We start from the raw sequence: 26721 nt of genomic DNA, 5'->3' as shown, positions 1-26721 counted from the left end.
TTTAAAGCGTGTTGTGGTTGAGTTTTCTTTTTGCTGGTTTGTTTTGGCTGCAAGTTTGCCTTGATGAGCAACTACAGACAACTGCAAAGCAGCTTCCAGTTACTAATTCTGTGTGCAGACAGCAAAGCAAAGTTAAATTTGGATTAATGGTCCATGAAGGGAAAATAAAATATAGTAAGTAGTTCTTGCTTGACACTTTAAACCACTACATAGCAATATAGAGGAACATCAGCAAAATATTCCATCTTGGTGTACACAAAAATAATGGTGTTAGGAATTTTGTTGGTTTAGGCACCAGTATAGCTTTGTGTATTGTTGGAACTTTTTAAAATTGCTGTCTTGTTCAGATTAAACTGAGAATCAATTTTCTTGTTTTAATTCCCGATGTGTTTAACAAGCCAACAATAGACATAGATAGGAACATTATGCTACTAGACTCCAAAAGTTTGAGTTCTCTGTTAAATCATCTGTGTTCATGCATGCTCTCAGCACACGCTGCAATCATACAATGTTAAAGCTTTTTATCAGAGCCTTGGGGCATGTGATTGATTGACTGTATTATGTTTATGGAGGAAAGGGTCAACAGCTTCCTGAAAAATAATCTGAAATATGCCAAGATACCAAGATAACTGTAATGTATGCTCCTACCCTTTTCTCCCCTACACATGCGCACACAGAGCTTTTCTTTTCTGTTTCTCTTTGTGGGGTAAAGAGTGGTTAGATTAGCTTAAAAAAAAAAGAATTGCAGCATGAAAAATGCAGTACTAATTGAAAAGTAAAATGCTACGTTGGCAAAAAAATTTCTGAAGGTTTTTTTAAAAATTACATTTCTTGAAAGGAAGTTGTCACCAAGAGCAGAAATCATCACTTCTTAAAGTTGTAAATCTTTGGCTACATTAGTGTGTGGGTACATATATATTATTAATTCTAAGAATAGATCACAGATGAAGCAGTGTGTGTTCTTTCCTGGAAAAAAATATATTTGATAATTCTAACATGTCTATGTGCCACCATTCCCTGTTCCCTAGCTAAAAATAAAACCTTTAAACTTTGATAATTTTTTTAAACCTGCCCCTCTGCTGAAGTACTCAAGGAGCTGCGCAACAATTTAAAATTCAATGCAGTAAGAAAGATAAGTATATAGAAACAGATACATATCCAAGTATGGTGGCATTAATAATTGTTTTTAAAAGTGAACCAATAGATATTAAGACTGAAAGCACCTCTGAAAAGACTAGTCTAGAATAAATTTGCTTAAACAGAACACCAGAAATAAATGCATCTAAAATCTTAAAACAGTTGTACTTGGTATTAAATCTATACTTTGGAGTTTAAATCTTCTGTCAAAAAAATTCTATATTTTTAAACTTCATTTAAAAAAAAATTTCACCTAATGGTAAAGCATCAGATTTTATGTACACTCTACTTTTTTATTTAGGCAAATTTAATTAAGATCTATAATGTTGCAACTACTCTAAAATACTATATGGTTAATATATTCTTATTAACTTCACGATCAATTAAAATCTTATATGAAAGTTTGTTCCTCCTTCAAGTGAACAAGACTTTCTAATACTACTCTTATTCACACTGCATCTATTCTGCCTGTTGTCCTGTTGCATTAGACTGTGAATCCTGTACACAGTTGAACCATTTGGACTACTCCTATGAGTAACTGCTCACCATATATCCATGTATGAAGAGAGATTACAAAAATCTGGCTCACTGAAATCAAGGAGACTTACTCATTGAGTAAGGTACTACACAACAAGTAGTGGCAGAATCTAGCCCTAAATGTGTAAAGGTACATATGTTCATTCATTTACAGTGACCGGGCCAGAATCTGAAAGCAATTATGTACACCAGTCAATTACTTACTTGCATTGAGTAGGACAACAAATTATTTGTATTCACATTTTCAGGATCTGTCCCATATATGTAAACCATTATCTACCAAGCTTTGTTTATTGTTTCACTAGTGCAATACAATGAATGCTGACGCACAATCACATTAATTTAGAGCATGAATAAAATTTCTCATAGATTATATTGTGCTTGATATCCTTAGAAATGCTTGCTGGGTGAAAAATAATTCATGTAGTGGTTGCCCATGTGCCTTTTAATTAATAATAATTTTAAAAGAGATTCATCAATTCCATCTTTTAAAGATATGTTTTGCTTTAGCAATAATAACCAAGTCTTAATAAAAGGATTAGATTGATCTGTGGAAGGAAGGCAAACAATTCCCCATTTGACCAAAATGGTTCTAGCAATATTATTACAAAAGGTGTGAAGTACAAGAGTATTGATTAAACTGAGTGAACCAAGTATTGTCCAACTCTGCAAGGTGACGAGAGCTATCGTTTCTCATTGACTTCAGTGGGATCTAAAGACACTCAGTCCCTCTCCACATTGGGCCCTATATGAATATCAGAAGAATGCCTTGTTTTTTATCTACTATTAAGAATCTAATAGTGTGGAAGTTGGTTGTTTGATAGGCCGACCTTGAGTTCTGTAGAACTCAGAGAATGCAGAAACTGTGGAAAATGCACACATCCTTGCTTCATGTGAAATGAGGAAGATGGCTAGTGATAAAGGTCCCTAATGCTATGCACAGCTCCCAGGGACAGCGTATTTTAAGTCTGGTTAATCCTGTATGTTATGAAGCATTTTTCTGACTAACACTTGATTTATCTTCTTCTGTGTTTGTGATATTCACAAGATAATTTAGAATTTGATTTCTCAACCTTTTCCATGGGATGACCACATGTTACCACACCAACGGGGGATGGGAGGGGGGAAATCAGATTTCCCCTTCCTGTATAGGAGGGTGGTTGAGAACCCATGATTTAGATCACTTCTCCATATTCTGTCCCATGCAATATTTGTGGAGACAGAGATTTTAAAATGTAAACTTACTCATACTTGAAACCCACAAATCTTACTTACAGTGAATTGCTTACACCCGCCTTAGGTGACATTACATCCTCATCTGGTTGTATGGGGATTGACACGTGTAACTCCCATTAGTCTTAATAAGAGTTACACATGCCAATCCCTTGCACACATCAGGAGACTATCCCTTTGTACAGTCTTGTCTCTTTATCCATAAAGAAGAGTGAACTGATTGGTAATTACCGTAGAATCAGAGTACTTCACCTTAAGGGAGATCTTGGCTAAAAATGGAATATAAAGCTCATTGCAAAACTGGATTCAACTAGTAAAATTAAAAACCATGCTCAAATTGTTGATACATTTACTCTAGAAATAATTTTATTGTTTTAGTGTATTGTACCTTGATCTGTGTGAGTTGATGGACAATGACAAACCAAATATAGGCTAGAATGTTAAAAGCCAATTCTTGCCAATACTATCTAAGTCACCTTTTTAATAAAAGCTTCCTACTTGCAATACTCCGAATCATCTTACATGGATTTGAAAACCTTTCAAGAGTGCCAATTCTGCGGGCATTTTAAGGGCCCAATGTTCCACTCTGTTACAGCACAATAAAACCAGTGTAACTGCATTGTAGTAAGTGGAATCACACCATAGGAAAACCAATGGAGCACCAGGCCCTTAAATCACATTTTTTGCAGAAGTTAGTTTCAACCCTGTTAAAAGTAACTAAATTGTGATAATGTCTTTCACCCACATTAGCAACAAACAGTTAAAGTGACAACTGAGTAACAGTGGAGATTTAGCCTTTTAATCAACAGTTGCTTTTTTAACTAAACCCAGATGCCATGCATATGATATTGGAAAGGCAAAGTAAATGATTACTCCATGATTTGTACCAAGTTCAAGTACAAAAGCCAAACTCTGGAATGTTTTTGGTATTCACATTTCAAAAGGAACCATTTACAACAAGCTGAAATCTGTGCAGACAGCCATAGTCAGATAACAGTTAAAAATAGTGTGTTTTGGCTCCACTCTTACTGCTGTTAAATTTATCTTCTTAAATAGCAGGGAGTAAGAGTTGAGGTTTGAGAAACAGTAATTTTGTGATTATTTTACATGGATCGAATTGTTCTGTCATCAAATTTGCATTTCAGTCAGCATTACAGTATGAAAATATAATTAGAAACTGCAGCTCAAATCACTGAATGCACCGTTTTCCCAAAGGGAGCACAGAAAAGAAGCTGCTCTTGTTAAAACTGTAGCTGATGGTGAAATCCTATATTTGGAAAATATGAACATATAGTTGCAGAGTTCCTTTCATTTCTGTGGTCTCAACTCTCCTTTTGACTTTCTGCTGAACTTCATTTTTCGTGAGATTCACTTCCACAAAAACATTTAATCGTTTAAAGCAAAAGTCCCTGTTCTGTAGGATTTCAGCCCGACACTGCTATGAGTTACTGAATATTTTTCAACCACAAAATGACATTGAGATGATGTTAAGAATCTGACTTACACCCAGAAAAGCCAGGAAGCTTGTTGCTTGGACTGAAACATTGCCTTTAATCTGCCCCAGCGGCAATGCCATAAAATGACCCAATGTCAGGAATCCCCAGCAACATCTAGTCTCAGTGGGATGAGTAAAGGATGGAGTTCCAGGCTTTGCACAGTAGTTGTTTGCTTCTGGAAGTTTAAGACTTAGTAGTACGTATTCACAATGTAATTGCGTGAGTCTCATTGATTTCAATCCCTGAAGTTATTGAAACTTCATGTTGTTGTTTGTTAAGATTGCCCTGGTATTAACTGGAAATGAAAACATGCATCTTTGAAATACTAAAGGTTCAAAGTATCTTTAGATCTGGATTCATGATGATAGATACCCTCTGAGTTTACTCAGCTCACCCTTTGGAGTGTGCTTCAAGGAACAAATCCTGCCCACCACTTTAGGTATACGGCAGAACCAGAGCAGTCTCACTCCGCAGAGGGTGGGGTCCATTCAGTGCACAGACACTCTACACACACCACTCACCTGTGCTTCACAGAAACTCCTTGTCCTCCACCAGAGGGAGCTTTAAAAATGGGGCAGAGGTGGGACAGAAGAATAGGAAAGGTTCCTGTAGATCTGTGACAGTGCAGATAATGGGCAAACTTGCTACATGTGCGTATGTTGAGCCCGGTGATTCTACAGCTGCAGTAGTGTCACCAGTGTTCTGAGGAATAGGATTCTGCTCCTGGGACAGCCATGGGACATCTTTCCACCCCGACTGTGTCCTGTCCATATACTTCTGCTTGGCACAGGGGAGAGAATTTGCATCATAGTTACTATTTAGAGCAATGCACATGCCATCATCTGGATCTATTTTGTTATATTTTATAAGTAATCACAGCATACACCACAGTGTGTACCGGGAAAGAGTTTTCATTACAGGTAAATGACCCTTCCTGCTGTCGAGGCTTCATGGTAGTGGTGCACAGAGGGGACTGGGAATGTATACAGATTGCACAGCCCCTTTTTTTGTCTACTCTGTTAGTCTGGCGTAGAAGGGAGCGCTCATTGGGCCTGAATTTATGTGGATTTGGATAGGGGATGCAACAGGAGCAGCTGTCACTATTCCAGCCCATGGAGAAGTTCACTTTAATATGCATGGAATTATAGGGTTTCCAGTTTTAATTGGACATATTCCTGGAGGTTTAATCACATGATATATTTGATTAAAGATTAATCTTTAATTCCTGGAGACTCCAGGACAATCCTGGAGGGTTGGCAGCCCTAAACCAGATTCAGACTATGGTTAAAAACCTTTGACACCGTCATTAGGCCTACTTGGTATGTGTTTTTAAATGTCCGTAACTGCTGTTTAATTTTTTTAAATCACAGCATAATTATACTGGGTAAAATTTTAGTGGGGCTTAGGCACTTTTGAAAACTGTACCCACTGTGTTTACTAGGGTGTGCTATAGGCCTGCTGAACCCCATGTAGAGAACAGAGCTGTTTGAAAAAGACAGGAAAACAAAAGGCTTCTGAAACTAGTAAACATTTGTAACTTTTGTTGTCTTTTAAAAATAGCTAAAAAAGTTGGTTTGTCTTTTGGAAGATATGTAAAATAGAAACGCTAGCAGTTTTTCTGGGGCTGAAGAAACACACAAGCAGGTGTTGCTGAAGAATCAAGAGTTTGTTCTCAAGGGCTTCAAGGACGCTCTCATAAAAGAGTGGAGTTTGAAAGAACACAAGATTAAGTATCCGTGAGGTTTTGTTAGACAAGCATATAAGATAATTTAAGTGCTAGCACTTGCGTTCCAAAGAATTTTAAAGCAGAAACATTTCAAAATAAATCTCAGCTAGATTCTTCTTTCATAGGATTCTTTCAATCACTGAAGGCAGTAGAATGAAGCAACTTTTCCTAGTTAATTGAGATCTCATTTATAGCTTTTCCAAAGTTGCTAAAACATAGTGGGCATGTCTCACTTGAAGTGTCTAACTTAAATGGCACACTCATAGTCATTGAAACTGTGACACAATCCTGAAAATGTTTCATTCCAAAAGAAATATTCTGCTTGAGTTTATGTTGTATGAATATTCCTGATGGCCAATTCCAAGATGTTGAGGGTGGGTGGGAGAGAATGAACATGAAGCTGTTTATTTCTACAACTCATTTATGCCTGTTTTCACAGCATTATTCTTTTGTGTAGAATGGTAGCATGATTGAGGAATTCTCTCTAGCTTTGCCATTTTAGTAAGCACCGGTCCAATTAAAGCAATTATAATTCAGCAGAGATGTCTGCTGTCTTCTGTATATGTCTGTCAAGTTTTCTAATCACAACTGTTTTATGTGTGAGTTTATATGTAAACCCACACTGACCCTGTTAATGTATTGACAGTTAAGTTCTTCGTGGAACTTTCCCATGTGTATATGGGCTGCGGTGCATGAGAGCAGAATATGAAATTATAGCTGGCTTGGGATGAATCTTGAACCCGTCTTTGGTCTACTCCTTGCTTGTATGTCATCATGTAGGTCTGATCTTAAGAGGTGCTGAGAACCCTCAATGCCCACTGCCCTCAGCTAAGTGCTAAGAATGTCACAATATTATGAAAACTTGCTGTTTCATTCTGGTATGCTGGAGGGCTTTCGTATCCGAAAATCCAGAAATATGTGGCAGAATGAGTAGTGTTTCGTGACACACTATATGTTACATCCCCTCTAATTCTGACATATTGATAGGGTTGTTCAATTATTTGGATTTTCCAAGAATTACCTGAGTAGTGAATCGTTCCGCAGAAAGTCCTTGCAGCAGACAATGTCAAAAGCTGATTATCCACCAGGAGCCCCCAAATCTTTTTCAGAGTCACTGCTTCCTCGGATAGAGCCGTCTGTGCTGCAAGTGTGGCCTACGTTGTTTGTTCCCTGATGTATAGATTTATAGTTAGCTGTATTAAAACACATTTTCTTGTATCCAGCTTACCAAATGATTCAGTGTCATTCAGCTCTGTGTCAGTGACCTGTCCTCTTCATTATTTACCACTCCCCCAATTTTTATGTCATCTACAAACTTTATTAGTGATTTTGTTTTCTGCCCGGTCATTGATAAAAAATGTTCATAGCGCATGGCCAAGAATTGATCTTGGCAGGATCTCACTAGATACACACCTGCTTGAAGATGATTCCCCTATTTACAGGTACGTTTTAAGACCTGTCAGCTAACCAGTTTTTAATCCATACGTGTGCCGTGTTGATTTTGTATTGTTCTATTTTTTGTAGTCATAATATTGTGTGGTACCAAGTCAAATGCCTTACAGAGGTTTAAATATATTACATCAACACTATTACCTTTATCGATCAATTTGTAATATCATAATATATATATATATATCAGTTCATTTTGACCAGATCTGTTTTCCATAAACCCATGTTGATTGGCATTAATTATATTACACTCCTTCAATTCTTTGAGTCCCATGTCAGCTGCTCCATTATTTTGCCCAGGATCAGTGTCAGGTAGATGAGCCTATAATTAACTAGGTTGTCCTGATTTATCCTTTTTAAATATTGACACAGCATTAGCTTTCTTCCAGTGTTAGAAGAGTTATGGGGGAGGGATAGCTCAGGGGTTTGAACATTGGCCTGATAAACCCAGCCTTGTGAGTTCAATCCTTGAGGGGGCCACTTGGGGATCTGGGGCAAAATCAGTACTTGGGCCTGCTAGTGAAGGCAGGGGGCTGGACTTGACTCAACTCCATGACCTTTCAAGGTCCCTTCCAGTTCTAGGAGATGGGATATCTTCATTAATTAATTATTTTATTTTATTTATTTATTGAAAATTAGAATTAATGGTCTAGTGAGCACCTCAGCCAACTTTTAAAAAAATTCTTGGCTGCAAGTTACTCAGACCTGCTGACTTTAAAAATGTCCAACTTTAGGAGCTACTGTTTAACATCCTCCTTAGCTACTATTGGAATGGATAGTGAGCTTGATGTGTACCCCTGATGGCTTGTCCCTGACATGGGGCGGGGAGGAGGATCTCTCCTGGATTACAGCTTCTTCTATGCTAAAGGTTTTTTCCCTCCATCCAAACAATGATAAGAAAGGAGTGAGGTGTCTCCTATCTGGATTGAGGAAGACTCTCCCTCTCACCCCACCCCCAGCCTCTAGTAATCAGGGAAAGGAGCTCCCATAACTGACCTGAGATGGAGGATTCCTCACCTACCAACTCACAAAGTTTAGTTAAACACAGCATTCCTGGCATCTCTTCATGCCCCAATCCCTGACAATGTTCATTATATTGTACTGCTTGGGACAGTTCCAATGTGCGCAGCCCCAACTGGGGTTGGGGGTGGAGTGGGTCAGATTAAGGATGAGGAACTGCAGCGCCTCGATACATAAGTTCTTCCTCCACCAGCATCCCAAGAACTACTCCACAACATGGAACTTTCTTTTTGCTTTGCTGGGGCCTTTCCTCTCTGGCAGGGTGGCCTGCTGTGCTGGCTGCAAAGGTATCCCCAAAGGTCACCTGTACTTTCCTTTGGTAAAAATTCTCACGTATATTAGAATTCTGAGGAAGTTGCTACTTCTCAAAAATTTACCAGTGTTGTGTGTGTATTAAAAAGAAAAAGCTTGCAAAACGCTGCGGAATATTGGTGGTAAATGCAGGTGAGAGTTAAAGGAACTGCAGTGAACGTGGTACCCATGTGGTCCGGGGGGCTGGGAGATTTTATTGAATTTATTAATAAAAGTTCAGGATGCCAGGCAGTTATGTGAATTCTGCAGTTTTTGCTGGACTAAGTGCCATCTGTACACAGAAAAGAAAACTTTCCTTTGCAGTCCAGTCTAGTCCAATGACTGTGAGTTGGCCTGTAGTGGTGGTGTTCACCTCTCAACATGCTCATTTAATGTCTGTGAATATTTGAGCAAACCATGTTAATTAAAAAACAAAGTTATTTTTAAAGGAAGGTGATAGAAAAGTTGCTGGTGTGTGTGGCTGTTTGCTCTGCATTTGCTCAGCCCTTCATTAAACACTGGAGTCTTTGTGGAAAACTCTGCTTTACGTTATTCTAAAGATCTCAATGAAAGGCAAATTTTAGTGTGTAATTAATTGTCACATTACAGCTTCTAAGATGGCAGGTACATAAGGTAAAATGCACATTGTTCTTGGTACACTTTCCAGCACAATGCTCCATTGTGATTTTAGTAGAGACTTTGCAAATTTGAGCAGTGTGCTGATTGCACAGTCGCCGGAGAGGAGGAGCAGCAGCAAAATGGTAAAAAGATTTATTGTTAACACTGTAAAGGGTTGCAGCATTTTCCAGACTGGCATTTATTCCTTTTGTTCACTTAGTTCTCCTGTGCTTTTACAGTATTTTTCCCATTACTCATTTCTTCTCCGAAATAACATTTTTAACAGAAGGAATTGCTTGAACTTGAAGAAGAGGGGAATACGTAGCCAAATTGGACAGCTGTATGCCTGGTGTGTCAGTGTGAGGGCAAATTCTGCACTGTCATTTTAGTTTTAATTGGAGGTGATAAAACAACTGGCCATTCTCAGTATTTTGGATAATATAATAACTTTCATATCCCCAGAATAAGCTTGATAGTTCTCATGCACCGAGTCTACAGTTGGGTTTCCATGGCTATATTGATATTTTGCATGCACAGCTACAATTGCTCTAGCTCCATAGAATGATGTAATATGGATGTAAGTAACTTTCTAAAAAATGGAACAGTTAACATGTGTGAATGGTTTCTAGCTACAAAAAAGATGTGATTACTGTACATAGTGCAAGGCTGCGCTGCGGGATCATGTAGATCTCCTGTAGGGCACCTTTGTGTTTGCAGTTGACTAGAACCATTGCTTCTTGGTGGCATGCAACAATTAGGGACAGAAAGGGTTTTTTGTGTGGAGAAATGATGACAAAGAAACATAACCATAGAGTCAGGCAGATAGCCCTTGCTGAGTTAATCTTACTGAAACAGATCTTCAGTTCTCACTGTATCTCCTTTATACCTCTTAAAACTGACCCAAGAGGACAGCTGGGATTTCCCATTATAAAGGAAAATGGTGAGATGGCTTAGAGCCAGGGTATGTAGGGTGACCAGACAGCAACTGTGAAAAATCGGGATGGGGGTGGGGGGTAATAGGAGTGTATATAAGAAAAAGACCCCAAAATCGGGACTGTCCCTATAAAATCGGGACATCTGGTCACCCTAAGGGTATGCCACCCATCCATTAGCGTCTAGAATGGATGTGTGTGTCATGGACAGGAGGAGACATAGCCATATTACACTGTGCAGTCCTTGCTAGCTAGCTATACTGGAGGGAGGCCAAGGAAATCCAGAGATGATCCAAAGATGAAAAAACTAATACCATAGCAATGGCTTCCCATCCTCATGTATAAAGGATCTTTGTTACTGCCTTGCTGTCACGGAAGTGTTGATTCACTTATCACTTAGGGTATGCCTACGCCACAGTCAAAAGTGTTACTGCAGCAGGTGTAGACACACCTGAGCCATCTTTGATCTAGCTAGCTCAAATAACAATAGCAGTCAAGCCACAGGCTAACCACTCCAGTGCATACTCGGGACCCTGAGTGGGCTTGCATACCCCATGCTGCAGCAGCTTCACTGCTATTGTTGTTCAAGCTAGCCTGATCAAAGCTCAGGTGTGTTTACAGTACCACAGTCACACCTCTGCAGCATAGATGTACTGCTGGATTAAAAGCAACAACAGATTCCTGCTGAATGTGATGCTTTGGTAGATCAGACAGGCCAACCCATCACCATCACTCACACACTCTTCTCCCCCCGCCCCCGACCCATATACCACTGTGGAATCACCCATACTACTGGAAAACCAAGCCCAGGTTTGGGCTCAGATTCACTGCAGCTGGCAAAAAGAGGTATAACTGACACCCCTGTGTAATAGCATGGCCTCCTGCCCTGGAGGGAAGGATTCACTGAGTGGAAGGGTAGGGAGTGGTACCCCTAGCCTACTCTCCCTCAGTGCTTCTGTCAGAGAGATTCTTGATGAAGGCTCTGTGAGGACCTCTGCCATTAGAGGCTGATGTGGTGATGTGTTGAATCTGCACATCCCTTAGCCATGCCTCTTTCCTGGGCAGCACCAGCCAGTGTTGGGTTGTACAGGCCCCATGGCATTCCCTCCTTCCGGAAGAGAAGAAATTGTGGCCATTCCCCTCTCCCCCCCAACTTCCACCCTTTTCATGCATTTTGCTGCTGGGTTTTTCTGCCAGCTGGCTAAAGGGGAGAAGGGAATTTAGCCCTAGGATTTTTTCAGTCCCAATTGCTGGTAACTTCAGAGCACTCCAAAACACCACCATCGGTACCACCACTATCACAGCAGGAACAGAATGTGAGCCTTCTCTAAAATCACGCCAGCTAAAGTGACTTTAGGCATCAAAAGTACAGTTAATAATATGACACCATATCCACCCTGATAGAGTTAAAATAGTGGAGGATAAAGCTTCCTTACCAAAGTGATGATCCTCTATATTAGGGTTACCATACATCCGGATTTCCCCGGACATGTCCAGCTTTTTGGTCCTCAAATCCCCGTCCGGGGGGAGTTTTCAAAAAGCCGAACATGTCCGGGAAAATAGGGAGGCATAAGCCAGGGTCGCCCAGCTCCAGCATGACCCATCGGGTCCGCAGCGCAGCCCAGCCGCTCCGGCTACATTGTAGCGAGCTCGGGTGGGGGGAGGGAGGGGCACAGCCGCAGAAGGCGGCGGAGGGGCCGCTGTTGCCCCTGCAGGCCGGGCGGACCGCGCGCCCCAGCCGAGCCCTCAGGATCACGGGGAGGCCGGGCCCAGCCAGCGGTTTGGGCTTCCCTCGCGTGCGGGGACCCCCCGGCCACTGGGGGACCCTTCCTGAGGCCCTGTCGCCCCGCGCGGCTCGGAACCCGGTGCCGAGGGAGCTGTTTCCAGCAGGGACATACAGGCCGGGGAACGTGCTCGGCGGTGGCAGGAAGGAGGCTGCGGCACGGGGAGTGCGGCATTTGCTGGGGCTGCAGGGACCTGCTGAGCGTCTGAAGTCCCCACCAGGCAGAGGCTGCCGGGGGAGCAGGGCAGGCGGGGGGCGCAGAGGCTGCTGGGGTGGGGGGGGAGTGCAGGGGCTGCAGGGCGAGTGGGGAGCAGGGGTCACAGGCTGCAGGGGCGGGGGGTATGCAGAGGCTGCAGGGCAAGGGGAGTGCAGGGGTTGCAGGGCGAGTGGGGAGCAGGGGTCACAGGCTGCAGGGGCGGGGGGTATGTAGAGGCTGCAGGGCAAGGGGAGTGCAAGGGTTGCAGGGCAAGTGGGGAGTAGGGGTCACAGAGGCTGCAGGGCAAGGGGGCTGCAAATGCTGCAGGGCGAGTGGGGAGCAGGGGTCACAGGCTTCAGGGCGGGGGGGTGCAGAGGCTGCAGGGTGAGTGGGGAGCAGAGGTCACAGAGGCTGCAGGGCGAATGGGGAGCAGGGAAGCACTTAGCAACCCCCAACCAAGATCAGAGCGGGAGGGAGGAGGGGGAATGTGGGGTGCTCAGAGGAGGGGGCAGAGTTGGGGCAGGGCCAGGGCCCCCGTGGAGTGTCCTCTTTTTTCAGTGTTGAAATATGGTAACCCTACTCTATATCTTGGGTTTGATAATATGGGCCTCTACTTGTTTGTCCACTTGAAAGACTACCTGACTGCTCCTAAGATGATTCTCCCCAGACTCGAGGGCCTCTCTTCCAGCCAAATGGGAAACCTCAGGGAAACTAAAGGTCTTTCTGAAACTCAGCAGTCAGGTGGGTCTAATCCCTTATGGAGGCTACCACGCAGCAAATCTGCCCCTTATACTTGAGTATAAGTAGCCAAGGCAAGCCTGGAAGAGAGGCAGTTCAAGTAATCAAAAATATAGTAATGAACTTTTTAAAATGTGGATTAAGTGAAAGATATGATGAATATAACATGATTAGGAAAACTAGCAACAAACCATGGAATGACTAGACACAGATATTTCAGGATAGTTATTCTGTAAATGAGTTGGCTCTCTTATTATTGTTTATAATTTGTATTATCATAGCATCTAGGAGCCCTATCCTAGTCATAGACTAGGACCTCCTTGTGGTGGGCACTGTACAAACACGGAACAAAAAGATGAAAGCTTACACTTGAAGTATAAGACAAGAGACATCAGATGGAGAAAGACAGATGGGGGAATTCAAGGAAACTGAGACAATATTGGTCAGCATTATCGACAGTGGTCTCAGCAGGTATATTTGTAGAGGGATAGTAGCATGTATGCATTGACCTAAGCTTGTGCAGAATAGGTTTATCCACTTTGATAACAATTTGATATACAGGTTTCACTCAGTTTTAGGATTTTCTTGTTTATCAGGTATCCATTTTAATAGTTTATAAATATGTGAAAATGTGCAGACGGGTGTACAAAACTCTCATTTTATTTTATTTTTTGTAATCTTTCCAGAATGAGTATGTGGCTTTTGTCCATATTAATCCTCTCAATTATAGATTGACATGACGCCTTTTTTTTTTCCCAAAAGAATTAAGACAGTGAAAGGACCCACTTTTTGACATCTTCCTGCTATGGGTCAACAGGTCTGTACTGTATCACATGAAAAATTGGCTTAATGTCTTAGACAACAGCTTGACACAGTGCAGAACATGATAATGGCTGTGATTTGCAATGCTTTGCAGTGTTTGTATTTCAGGCCAGGGAGGGATGCCATGAGATAATGTCAAGATGCTCTCTTATGGCATTGACTGAGGAAAAAGAAAAGAGTTCTGGCTGCAATTTACACTCATTGCTCCTGGTTTATTGAACTCAACCCTTATGTTTTCAGCATAGGGATGTAACTTAAATTGAATGTACACCTCTACCTCCATATAACGCTGTCCTCGGGAGCCAAAAAATCTTACCACGTTATAGGTGAAACCGCGTTATATTGAACTTGCTTTGATCCGCCGGAATGCGCAGCCCCACCCCCCCGGAGCACTGCTTTACCGCGTTATATCAGAATTCGTGTTATATCGGGGTCTTGTTATATCAGGGTAGAGGTGTAGTTCTAAGCAGAGTTTTGTGTGGGGAGCACTTACCTATTGCTGTTCCTTGCAGAACTCTTTTTAAGACTGCTTGATTTCATTATTATATTCTATTTTTGACATGGAACTGAGATGGGCCATTTCCCCCTTCCCTCAAATGTCCCAATAAAATCAACCCTCCTCCAATGCCGTGCCCCTCGTGCCTTAAAGGTGTGGCAGCTTCCTTTACAAAGGGCATGTCACTAATCCTACAAGTCACAAAACCTGCTTGGTTTTAGGCTTTGTTGCAGACTGGAAATTTGGATCAGAGTCATTAAAAGGTTTGTTAGGGTGCATTCAGGAGAGGTATAGTGGGTTGGTGGCTAGGATGCTAGACTAGGTGTCTTCAGGTTTGGGTTCTAGTCCAAGCTCTTGCTTTTTGACCTTAGGCTAGTGAATTAGCTTTTACAGTGATGTAAAGATAACTTTTATCAAGTGCTTTCAGTTTTGTTGCATGGAAAGCCCTGTATCAGTGCTCCTTGTTTTTATTCATGGTCTTACATCAAAGTCTTGTGAAAGTCAGTGATTTTGGTTGAGCTACAGTTTGAGAGTCTTTGGGTTTGTTGAAACTAAAACCAAGGGCATGAACCCATGAAAATTGAAAGGTTCAAAACCTCCACCTGAAAACAGAAACTGCAGTGTTCTGCATTCCTCTAACTAATTTAGGGGACTTCTTGGAAGTAAGTCTGTCATTTTTCCACAGTGATTAAATATTGTCTTTCACACCCCACAAACTGCTCTCTGTGGTGAAGGGTTGATGTGTCTGAGTGAAATCCAAGGAAACTGGACAATGTGTAATAGTTGTTTTTTATTAAATAAACAACCGAACACAAGCTTTTCCTCCTCAAAGTAGCAAAAGAAGGCAGTATCAGGTAAGTGCTTCAAAATCTAAACATTTTTTCTGAAGATTTACGTTCCCATTAACAGTACAGCCTCTGGCCCTAATCTACTGTAGTTCTTTTGAGTAGCTTCGTGGGAACGAGGGAAATTCTGGAAACAAAATGTGCTCCTGTTCTGCACAATAAGACAGCTGATAAATTTGGTAATAAACACTATTCAACTGACCTTATATTTCATCAGTGTTTGTACTGATTGTTCTTTAGCCTTTGCATTTTGCTAAGATTGTTCTATTAAGCTGTCAATGTTCTCCAAATTGCCATTGCTCAACTGCACATAATTCACTATTCCTTACTAATTAAGTTGGTTATCAGATTTTGCTGATGGGTAATATTGTTCAAGACTTCACAAGCGCTGCTAAATTTGTTCTTGTAAACAAATAGTAACATGCTTTTCTCTGTTATTATGAAGATTAGATTATGAAAAGTTTTTCTCCCATTTCTGGAAAGCTTAATAATAACTGCCTTTTAGGCAGATATTTAGAATTTCTACAGGTGTCTAGCACAAAAGGATTCAAAACGATACTGTTGTGTGACACGCTTATTCCTGAATGCATTAGCCTTGACAAGCTCTGGGTAATTGGATGGCTTGTCATGTCTGTAAAAATACATTATTTCTTTAAAAAAAAATCCCCCACTGCAAGGAAAAGGTGTCAATAGACGACTAGTTTAAATTGGTTAAATGTGTTAAGAAAAATGCAATGCACTGTGGAAACCTTTATTGCATTTCATTTTAAGTCACTGTATCTAACATCCAAAGCTCATCAGTTTACTCTTAAGTAGACAACAGCAAGATCTATTATACAAGTTTTAACAACATAGACCTTCTCCAGAAAACATGCTTACGTAAACTAATTGGGTTTAGGGTTTCTAATGGGAACACTGGATAATCGAATTACACTTCTCCTGAGAGAAATTGGCATCAGATTATTTCATTTAGGTTTTCTGATAACAGCTCTTACTGAACAGATAAGAATCAACACTTTTTTTTCTGCCCTGAAGATATTCATAATATAGCCAAAATGTGGACAGTGAGTTCAGCTGATGGGTAATATATCTGTCGCTGTCATTTTGAAGAGGACAGTTTCATTTTATTAGGCTTTGCTCCCATGTCCCAGTAAAATAGTTGCAAATCTGTTTTCATTTGAAGACTTTTGGAGTGTGTTCCACTTAAAAGAAACACAGTGAGATACATTGGTAGCACTTGCTAGATCATCATGGTGTGCTGATATTTCAAATCCAGGACAGGGAACTTCAGAGGGCAGAACGAGAAGCTCAATCCAAGGTTGCCTCCTGGAGTTTTGACTCCCTCCCAGCCTTGTTCTGCCCTGTATTATTCTGACCAATGGCAACCCTTCAAACAGGCTAACCTCTAACTATTTGTAAATAATCACGTGATTGCTATAGAGCTCCGCTGGATGCATATACTGTAAGCAGCAGCACCTGAAGAGTTTAAATGATTTATAACAGTGCCTCTCCTGATTAAAATGAGTGTTCACATTATTTGAGGGATACTGGGAGTGAGCAGGCGCATGGAAAGATAAAAATGTGTGCTCTTCTACTAAAGTTCTACACCTGGAATGTTCTGCTATTTACTTATTAGTACCATCTACAAAGCACTTTTTAATATTAATCATTTGGGGATCATTTTTATTTCTAAATTTAAAGAAAGCGAGGATTCACTGGTTGGTGACAGCAGAATCTGGCCCACAAACGCGAGCTAGGCGGCAGCTAGGTCTTCTAGTTAGAGCACAGACAGGGGAGTAAAGAGATGCAGGTGGTAGGCCGGACTCTACTGCTCTTTGCTGTGGCTTTGGACAATCGTGCAACGTGAGATTTTCAAAATTGCCTAAAGACCTCACTTTCATATGGTTTTTTTAGGCACCTAATGGTGCAGACTGAAAATCTTACTAGGTGCTTATCTGCACCTATTGGGGAATGAACATCTTTGAAAATCTGAGCCAAAATGATTTAGAAGCACAGGTTACATTGACTCTGAAGATTAGGTGCTTTTTGAAAACTCCATTCTTAATCTCTGTGTTTCATTTTCTTCACCTCTGCAATAGGGATAACACTTACCAATTGCTATAAAGTGCTCAGAGATCTTCAGATGAAAAGTGCTAGGTTGCATCAATACAAAGTATTCTTGTTGAATTCCATAAATAAATAAATATTGCAGGTAAATAAAACATTTTTACAAAGACAGATTTTATATGAAGAATGAATTGCCCTTGGATTAATGCTATATGTCCTGTGGGTATTGAATGAACAGGGAAAACATATTGTTTAACAGATTTGAACAACATACTAAGCAAAGCCTCTTGGTTTTAAGGTTAAATTCTATTGGCTGTGTTTTTTATTCAGATTACCTTTCAATCCTAATTTCAATTAAATTTTGCACTAATTGTATTGTTGCTTCTAATGCTCTCTAATGCATGAACTGACATAGCTTCCTGACTCTTTTGACCTATCCAATTCGTTACGGTATGTGATCATCCTCTTACACAACACTCTGTTTTACACTTTTGATGCAACGGAGTATTGATTTGTAATGATCAGATGTTATCTACTGCAGATGAAGGTTGAGATGCAATAAATACAATCCCTTTACATTACTGGCTTTGGAGTGAATATTGGTAACATTTTCTGCATTGGATGCAGTAAGCACTGGACAGTTTGGATAGCTCCTTCTTTTGCAAGGTACCAGCTATTTTGGAAAGTACTACTTCAGAAAGGAGGCATTTGTCAAACTCACTCCCCAACCTACACCCCCTATGGGAATTGTTGACTTTAGATTTACACTTTGGTTTTATTCTATTTGTTTTTTTAAATGTACCTAAATGTTTTTATTATAGCTAATAAAGTGAAGGGCCACTGCACTAATTTGAAGCTTATTACAAGCAGGGTCTATCGAGGTTTCCATATCAGGTAGTTCTGCCAAGACACTTCACTTCTGACTGGCAATATCTCTACAACTTCAACGTGGAACGTCTCTTAAACAAAACTTGTGAACTGTGGAGATATAAATTGGGTGTTAGATGATGTGGATTTTGCTCTGCGTATGTTCTTATGTCAGAGGAGTGGTTTAAAGCTAAATTCTAGATTCAGATTACTAAACTCATTATTCAGGGTCAATGTTTTCAGAATTTAGATACAGAAGTGAAAATTCTTTCATGCGCTGGACTATGGTGTGGAGATCTTGTTGAATTGCAAAGCAGAAACAAAGCCTGTGGTTGCCCTTCACTAATCCTGTATGTTCCTAAATGTCATGGCCAGGTGGGTCATGGGTGGCCAGACCTAGTAGTCAGAGCCAGAATCCACAGTCACAAGACAGCAGCAGAGAATGCTGGAGGTCAGAAGCAGGACACAGACTGTAAATCAGAACCACGAGTTGGGAGCCAGAGTCAGGCCATGTCAGGATATCTGGGGGTCAGAGGCAGGAGGCAAACTGGAGGTTCGGAACCACAAATCAGATGCCAGAAAAATCAAGCCAGGGAAGCAGGAGGGGGTAATAGGTAACACAAGGCACACAGTCCAGAGCAGCATGGAACCCAATGGTTCAGACAGCTTCCTGTTCCTGCTGCTAGCTTAAGTAGGGCCAGTGGGCCAATCAGTCACTATGGGACTCTGCCAATCATACTTCAAGGGAGGAGCCTCACTGTGGGGCTGGGCTTTGTGGGTCTCAGGTGAGCTGTTGGCAGCAGGCTACTAGGTATAGGGTTGGAGCATGGCTGCTCCTATAGGGGGGAGGTACTTGATATGGGTCATAATAGTAAATAAAATGATTTTTCTGCAATTTCTTGCATTAAAATTGTAACACAACCCCCCTCCCCAACAAAAAGCTGGCCTCTTTCCCTCTTTATGTTGGAGGGCTTTGGAGGACATGGATGGATCACAAGAGCCTGAAAACTGAGCTGTGTCTTGTCCAGTCGCAAATAGAGGAAGGAGGGACTATTGAGTCTTGGACTGTATAACCCTTGTAATGTCGCAGATCCCAGCTTTAGACTGAGCCAGCATATCCTCTCCTATACTTGGCCCCGTTGCACTGTTCAGACAGCACAAGGGGTTGGATTATGGCTGTAAATGAATAACTGAGGATTCCTGTCATGGTGGGAACTCCCTGCAAGCATAAACCCAGAGAAGGCAACCTCTGCACCAGCCGCCCCTGCACCAGCCACCCCTCCACTCCTGATCTAAGGAGCTTGGTGGACATTGTGGAATGGAGCTTCTCTCCACCACTGATGTGAGGTCCCCAATGGACTTTATACCAGTGGCATCAGTTAGAGAAGCTCCTATTCTTTATAGCTCCATGCCACTGAGATTGGGGCTGGGCTGGTGCAGAACCAGAGCTATAGCCAGTTTGTGAAGATCCCTCCTTCCCTTCCTTGTGCTGAGCAAAGCTCAGATACAGGGAAGAATCAAGCCTAGAATTTTGGGGTTTTGACATGAGTGGAACTACTTAGAACTTGGTCTTTGTGTTGATGTGCTTTGTATCTGGCAAAATCAAGATTCAAAAAGTCACTTTATTGACAGAATGAGTTCAGATTTCAGTCCATCACATGCATAGTTAATGTGCTAGGAGATTAAGCTACTGTACCAATAAATTTGCTGACCTAATTTTGAGAAACATAAAAGCTCCAGTTAAGTGAGGTTTCATGGCACAATACATTCCTTTCTTAATTCATAATGCTTCAGACGAACATTAAATCAAGATCTCCCCCAGGTAGCTGTTAAGCTGCTTGAATGTTTTCCTCTTCACAACATAGGCAAATGTAAGCAGATCTTGCAAGAGGAAGTAAATAGAGCAGCACTAAAACTTCCCTCCGCCTGCATCTGAACATCTGTTCAAACTTTTCACAGCCCTAATGTGAAGGTAAATACAAAGTAGGGATGGGAGAAATGGTTCGAGCAAAACAAAAACCATCCCAAACCTTTGTACACCCGTTGAACCAAAATGAAATATTGTTTCAGGTTCAGAAAAAGTCACCCCTACTCCTGCCCTTTCCATCCATTTGCCTTTCCTTTCCCCTTCCTCTAACACGCCCAACAACCAGCTCCCATTGACCTCCCCTTTCTTGTGTTGTGAATATCCAAAGAACACAACAAATCTTGCAAAGCCCCTGAGCAATCCCTGATTACAGCACTCCCAGTACTCTAGAATTCCCCATTTCACTTCATTTGCAATCCAGGCTGAGGGGCAGTTGTACGTACTTGCTGCACATTAAAAGTGTATCTATAATGTGTATTTGCAGCACTAATGGGTCTAAATCAGTGGTGGGCAAACTTTTTGGCCTGAGGGCCACATCGGGCTTCCACAATTGTATGGAGGGCCGGTTAGGGGAGGCTGTGCCTCCCCAAAGAGCCAGGTCTGGCCCGATTTCCCCCCCCCCCCCCCCCCCCCCGATTTTCACTCCCTGACTTCCCCACCGGGACTCCTGCCCCATCCATCCCCCCGCCCCGCTCTCTGTCCCCTGACCACCTCCAGATCCCCCACCCCTGACTGCCCCCTGCCGCCCCATCCAACCCCCCTCTCCTTCCTAACTGCCCCCCTGGGATCCCTGCCCCCATTCAATCCCCCTATTCCCCGCCCCTTGACTGCCCCGCCCCCTGACCATCACCCCAAACTCCCTTGCCCTCTATCCAACCCCCCTGCTCCCTGCCCCCTTACCACACTACCTGGCGCACCGGTGGCTGGCGGCACTACAGCCGCCCCACTCGGAGCACCAGCACAGGCAGCCATGCCGCCTGGCTGGAGCCAGCCATGCCACCGTGCAGTACAGAACACCGGGTCAGGCCTGGATGACGAGAGCATTGCGCCGGTGGCACAGTGAGCTGAGGCTACCGGGGAGGGGGAACAGCAGAGAAGGGGCCGAGGGCTAGCCTCCCTGAATGTTGCTTGTTTTGGGGTAAAAAAGAACAGCTATTGGACCTAACCAAGACTACCCATGCCTATTGTCACACTGGGATACAATATACACTTTGCAGTCCACCTTCCTCCCTCCCGATTTGTCCCTTGTCTCTCTACTGTGTAAGCTCACTGGGGCAGGGATTGCCCCTGAATGTTCATGGCACAGTGGGGATCCAATTCTGATTGGCTACATCAAGGATACTTCTGAAGCTACAGAGCAATCAACATGAGCAAATCTAAATCTTATCTGTTCTGGGGCTTGGGAGATCTGCTGTGCACTTGGGGTGCAATTGACAGGAAAGCCCCCGTGTGCTGGGAGTTTCAAATTGAGACGCAGCAGCCTGGAGCTCAGCAGAGAGGCTGCCAGACTTGCTTGTCCTCAGCAGAGCCTCACAAGTAGAGGTGTGGGGGAATGGAACCAGTGACACGTGTCGTGGAAAAGGAAGTGGCTAGATGTATATGGGATGGTTGTGGAAAGGGGGTGGCGTCTGTAAATTTAGACTCCAATCCATCTAATGTATGTTCTGTGGCTTAAAAAAATTCCCTCCTTCCTAGTTTCTTGGGCCCCTGTGTTGCTCTTTCACAGAGACATCTGCAGGTCTTAACAGCTGGTTTATTTTCACCTATGATTAGACTGTCTTGTATGGTAAATAAGCCTGGTTTTCCATTTGTAACTTCAAATGCATTAAACTCTTTATCTGGCCAGGCTATTAGGGAAGTTCTGGTAAAAACCACAGACATGGCCTCCAGGTGAAGTTGATGCTTGTGGTTCTGTCTGTTTTGGCCACATTTGGGTTGGTTGCACGCTAAACTGAACTTTCCCTTCCCTCCAACCGGCTTTACATTTTAAAAGGTAATATTTATATTGTAGACTTTAGTAATGTGCCTTGTAGGTACTATTCTGACACTGGTTCTGAACTATAATCACTATATATGAGATGATTTGTTGGGTTGTGCTTTCTTTATACAAGATCAAATATCCAGTGTACATATAACATTAAAACCTATGCCTATTGGAGCCTTGTTGACATGACAAACTCCAAGAGAAGAACCTCCCCCCCCATAAAGCTCATGATTTAATTTTCACCAGAATCCCAATGAATTACTCTTGTATATACTGTCTGAGCGTGCATAACTCATCACAATCCATGGGGAAATCAAAAGAAGCTTAAAACTTTTTGTTATACAAAGGCCATTGGCAACAACTTTGCGTCAGCAACTCTTGTCAGGCCTGTCATACTCACTACACCTAATGCACTGTTGTCATGATATATACCCAAAAGGTGGCATGTAATATAGCATTGGAAAACTAACAACTCTGTGATCATGAATATTCTCTCATAAGGTATGTAGAGGGTGTGTACAAAGAGTTATAAATATGTGCTAGAATTATGTTTGTTTGACAAGCACAGTCTGCCTTAGACCAGAGGTTCTCAACCTGGGGCACACCCCTCTGTGGGGTGCAGAATGTATTCGGGGGTGGGTGGGAACCTCTAGGGGGAAAAAAAAACTTGCTGTGCACATTCAGAGCTGGGTGGCTGGAGAGTGATGGCAGCTGCTGGCTGGGCACCCAAAGAGGTGAGGCGTAAACTACTACAGAAACAAAGAAGGGGGGCAAGATCAAACACATTTGACACCCACTGCCTTAGACAACGGAATGTGTATTTGCTTGTCTGACCAGCCTGGTCATCAGGCAGAGACAATGAAGATATATTTACATAAAAGGTCAACAAAGCCATCAAACTAGCAAGTGGGGGAAAGCGTCTCTTAACTGTAAAGACGGGGGTCTGAACCTTAAATGATAAGCAATTGTATCAACTGATTGTATATAATATTACTGTATTAAAAAATAAGGTCTTTTATGAATGCTGGTGACACACTGGTGATTAACATCATTGTGAAATGTTTTCATTAATACTATATGTGGAATTATGGATATTATGGTTTAAAGCTTATGACCAAACGCAGGGCGAAACTGGTTTTCTCACAGACAGGAGGGAAAGCAGCTGTCTACCTGTCCCCAGTGTAAATTAAACAGTGTGAAATCAAAACAATGGAAGCTCCATTTACATATGAATCAGCAGGGAGATAGGAAGTCCATAAAAAGGGAAGAACAGTAAGAAGCCTTCTTGCCTCCTGAAACAGAGAGAGTGAATTTTGGGATGATAAGGGAGGGCAAAAAGACATTTAAGTTATCCACCACTGGACACGGCCAGAGCTCTTGTAATCTGAGGAAAAAATGGGTCCTTCAGCCAAGGGGGTAGAAATCTCTGGGAACTGAGTTTAGGTGAGAAACCTGCTTATGCGAAGAGTGTAACTTGCTGAAATTAAGTTTATTTTAGAAGCATATTTTTACTTCTATTTGCTTTGTAACCCTTCCTATCTTTATTCCTCATACTTGGTATCACTTAAATCTATGACTTTTTGTTTAATAAACTTGTTTTACTTTTATTATAAACCAATGCAGTGCTGTGATTAAAATAGCAGTGTTTGTCAAACCCCAGTTAAATTAATGAGTGTCCTCTTTAAAGGAACAACAAACCTAATAACTTCTGTGACTGTCCCAGGAGAGGGCTGGATGCTGCAGGAGGACATCTCTGGGGAACTTGGGAGTTGGGGTTCAGTGTTTTGTAGCCTGCACAGCAAGGTTTAGACTGGCAGAGTCCTGAAGCATTTGCTGGCAAGGTAGATGAGCTGGTGTGTCAAGGTGTTGTCACATAGCTTATCAGTAGCAAAATTCTCACTTGCTGAGGGGGTAATCTAATAACTCTCAATTCTGGATACATCAGCAGATTGTCACATTGGCAGATGATTCTGGGGAAATTTGGGACTTGGAGGGTTCTGGCCTCACTTTGCAAAAAGTAACTCTGTGGTGGAAGCCAGGGTGTGACCTGGATGCTGGCTGTTGGCGTCAGGGCTGTGAGCCACAGAAGCATGCCATTTAAGGCATGCAACATTGCAGGGCAGGCGGTGACACAGCCCCTATTGGTCTGGGTTGAACCCCAAAATGTCACACTCTTACTGACTGTCATTCCTGCCTATCTAGCAAGTTATCTGAACTGTTTGCTTGAGCCTAAGATGGAGACAAGCCCACGACCTGCTCAGACGTAGGCTGGGGTTTGACTGGGTTGCACATATGAACCTCAGACTATGTTCTCAAAAAATTCAGGTGTTTGGGCTGAGGTTTACATTTAAGTAACAAGCCCCCAGCTCCCCTGGTCTCCCCTTACCTGTTTATTCCTAGACCTTCTACCATTTGGGATTTGAAAAGGTATGTTTGGTAAAGAAAGTATAACATTGGGGTTGGATATTAGCTGGACTTTATGGAAGCATACTTTCAACCTTGTCTTTCGGTGGAATTATGGATATTATGATTGATATACACAGTGTTTGCCAGTTAATGTTGGAGAGAGGTTTCTTAATGGACTATAAAAACAACAAGGAGAGTGTGGTGGCACCTTAAAGACTAACAGATTTATTTGGGCATAAGCTTTTGTGGGTAAAAAACTCACTTCTTCGGATGTATGGAGTGAAAGCTACAGATGCAGGCATTATATACTGACACATGAAGAGAAGGGAGTACCTCACAAGTTGAGAACCAATGTTGACAGGGCCAATACAATCAGGGTGGATGTAGTTCACTCCCAATAACTGATGAGGCAGTGTCAATTCCAGGAGAGGCAAAGTTGCTTTTGTAGTGAGCCAGCTACTCCCAGTCCCTATTCAAGCCCAAATTAATGCTGTTAAATTTGCAAATGAATTTTAGTTCTGCGGTTTCTCTTAGAATAAATGGACACAAATTGGACCTCAGGAATGGTAACATACAAAAGCCAGTAAGAGAACACTTCAATCTCCCTGAACATTCTATAACAGATTTAAAAGTAGCCATATTTGAACAAAAAAACTTCAGAAACAGACTTCAAAGAAAAAGCAACTTTGCCTCTCCTGGAATGTGTCTTGTGTTTTGTGGGGGGGAGGGATAGCTCTGTGGTTTGAGCATTAGCCTGCTAAACCCAGGTTTGTGAGTTCAATCCTTCAGAGGGCCATTTAGGGATCTGGGGCAAAAATCTGTCTGGGGATTAGTCCTGCTTTGAGAAGGGGGTTGGACTAGATGACTTCCTGAGGTCCCTTCTAACCCTGATATTAAAAGTATAATAATGCCTGCATCTGTAATTTTCATTCTATGCATCTGAAGAAGTGGGATTTTTACCCACGAAAGTTTATGCCCAAATAAATCTGTTAGTCTTTAAGGTGCCACCGGATTCCTTGTTGTTTTTGTAGATACAGACTAACACGGCTACCTCCTGATACTTAATGGACTATGACATAAGACAGGTCTGGTACAATACCTGAGCAGGCTGAGGTTCACTGCTAGCCTACGCACTTTCCCTCAGTGCAGTCCATTTCAACAATCTTTTGTCTGTAAGTATTTTTCACTTACATGAGTCCTGATCCCAATTGTCTTGCGAGCACCAGGTTTGTATAGTCACCTACTGCCAGTGTTTGAGTCCTTCTTGCCTCTCTGTTACGACTCTTATTCTAACGGATAACGTTGATTTTACTAATGATCCTTTTCCTCTCCAGTTGTGCATGATTGACATGCTGAATGCATGGCAATTTACACTTCAGATTAGAATATCTGATGTGTAACCTTGGGTGGTATAGCACAAGCCAAGGGGGACAGCGCAGATGTCTTGGAGGTGAGGGGTATAGTTGTGGGGGACATTCCACTATTTATTACATTCTTAAAGAAGCCTGGAAGTTTCCCAGCGATTTTTCTCAATGGTGTCATCAAAAGTAAGGATTTCCATTAGTACTCCCTCTGCTGGAGTAAGGAATTCTGCATATAGACTATGCCGATATGTCTGGCAATGCAATTTTACGCCTATCGCACTAGAGCCTCAGTTGGTATAAACCGTACAACTCCATTGACTTAAAGGAAGCTACACCACTTTACATCATATGAGGATCTGGTCACTGAAACCATATTACTATTTTCAAAGTCAGCCTTTACCAACAGTTTCCACAATATGATATCAGAAAGACAACAATTTCCCATTTAGTTAGAGCAGCCTTTGAGAGAGACCGTTGTGTGGCAAATGTTGCCTTCTCCCAATAACCATGCATCATATGTTTTAAAAGAGATTATAATAGAAGGACAAAAGCATGCATTAAGTCTTTGATATTTTCCAGCTCTGGTAAAGAGATGAGATTTTTACCTTGAATTATAACTGCAGATTTTTCCTTTTTTGCTAGGCTAGTATGTCTGTTACCATGACGACAGCCTTCAGAATATTCCAGTTATTTTACATTCATTAATAGGAGTAAGAGAGCAGATGTATAATTATGCTATTCTTATTCAATCCACCAAATTACAGTTGACACTTCTAAAACCTTTTCAGTTTAAAAAAAAATATTTTTACTGTTTATCATTTTCCTAGCAACAGATAAGGGAAGATAA

The 26721-nt window shown here is 42.0% G+C and overlaps 1 protein-coding gene across 2 annotated transcripts in view; it reads left to right on the top strand.

The window, feature by feature from the left end:
• The window catches only part of NCALD (neurocalcin delta), a 226808-nt gene that overhangs the window by 139340 nt on the left and 60747 nt on the right, over positions 1 to 26721 (top strand). The gene's annotated exons all lie outside the window — the stretch shown is intronic.

Source organism: Chrysemys picta, chromosome 2 (assembly GCF_011386835.1).
Source record: "Chrysemys picta bellii isolate R12L10 chromosome 2, ASM1138683v2, whole genome shotgun sequence".
In the NCBI taxonomy this organism is placed as follows: Eukaryota; Metazoa; Chordata; order Testudines; family Emydidae; genus Chrysemys; species Chrysemys picta.
Note: the sequence above shows the minus strand (reverse complement) of the source record. Positions and strands in the feature narration are given on the sequence as shown.